The 1,219-nt window shown below is 46.3% G+C and overlaps 3 non-coding genes across 3 annotated transcripts; all 3 read left to right on the top strand.

Moving 5' to 3' along the window:
• Nucleotides 1-743: 743 nt before the first annotated feature.
• Nucleotides 744-815, top strand: Pmar_PMAR020145. The gene has a single exon. It is a non-coding gene; the product is annotated as a tRNA-Thr (tRNA).
• A 102-nt stretch (nt 816-917) lies between these two features.
• Nucleotides 918-989, top strand: Pmar_PMAR020146. Its single transcript has one exon. It is a non-coding gene; the product is annotated as a tRNA-Thr (tRNA).
• Nucleotides 990-1,091: 102 nt separating this feature from the next.
• Nucleotides 1,092-1,163, top strand: Pmar_PMAR020147. The gene has a single exon. It is a non-coding gene; the product is annotated as a tRNA-Ala (tRNA).
• Nucleotides 1,164-1,219: the final 56 nt, after the last annotated feature.

A 1,219-nucleotide genomic window follows, 5' to 3' on the forward strand; every position in this document is an offset into this window, starting at 1 on the left:
ACATATTGTTGTAGCTTATTGATGAGAATAGCAAAAGATTCGCTTACAGAAATGACCAGAAACTGCCGACTCGAATATTTCCTTCTACCGGGCGCGCGCCATATCATGAGCGCGTTTTATCACCGCGCTCGCCATAAAATTCACAGGTTCATGGTCAGGCCTTGACCATTGAGTTATACGGGTTGTAGTGTGAGTCACTCACAGTGAGTGACAGGTCTAGTTGATTAACAATTTTCCAAAGCGCGTAGCAAAATTATCCCCCACACTCCAAGCTCGAAAAAGCCGTCTGGTCGGAAGTTACCCTTGCATGGACGACCGCGGCCTCCCAATGGGAGGCTCCCATCATTAAGAAGAGAGCTTTCAGAAATTGAACTACAGTAGATCGGCTAGTAGGCATATTGCTAGTAGCAATTAACCACCACAAGACATGGTTATCGAGCTCAATCCTTTATATAAGATGAAACGTAAGGGCGGCTACTCATCGCCGCAGTGCGGATTACACGCCCAAGTGCCAATTTTCCTGTAAATGCAAGAAAGACGCATGTTCAGACCACCGCTTATTCCGTGTAATGCCGAAACGCTGGACCGAACTCGGGAAAAATGTGGGAAAAAATGTGGGAAATTTCCGGGAAAATTTCCCGGAATTTCCGGGAAATATGGGAAATGGGAAAAAATCGCCTTTTTTCCCAAAACGGACAAACCCTGATACAGGAAGATTATTGATTTATGAAGTTATTTCGTGCGCCACTTTAGCTTACTGGCAGAGCGTCTGCTTTGTAAGCAGAAGGTCGTCAGTTCGATCGTGGCAAGTGGCTTATAACACCATAAATATCTGGTCTGGTACGAGAAGCAGGAGCAGGTTTGCTCACTCCGCAAAGGATACAGAAAGATTATTAATTTATGTACTCGCTCTATGTGCCACTTTAGCTTAGTGGCAGAGCGTCTGCTTTGTAAGCAGAAGGTCGTCAGTTCAATCCTGGCAAGTGGCTTATAGCACCATAAATTTCTGGTCTGGTACGAGAACCAGGAGCAGGATGGCCCATTCTGTGAACGGGACAGGAAAATGATTGATTCATATACTTAATCTGTGCGCCACTTTAGCTTAGTGGTAGAGCGTCCGCTTCGCAAACAGAAGGTCGTCAGTTCAATCCTGGCAAGTGGCTTACAGCAGCATTAGGCTCTAGTCGGGTATGAGGAGCAGGAGCAGGTTGCTCACTCC

Source organism: Perkinsus marinus (assembly GCF_000006405.1).
Source record: "Perkinsus marinus ATCC 50983 genomic scaffold scf_1104296970796, whole genome shotgun sequence".
In the NCBI taxonomy this organism is placed as follows: domain Eukaryota; phylum Perkinsozoa; order Perkinsida; family Perkinsidae; genus Perkinsus; species Perkinsus marinus.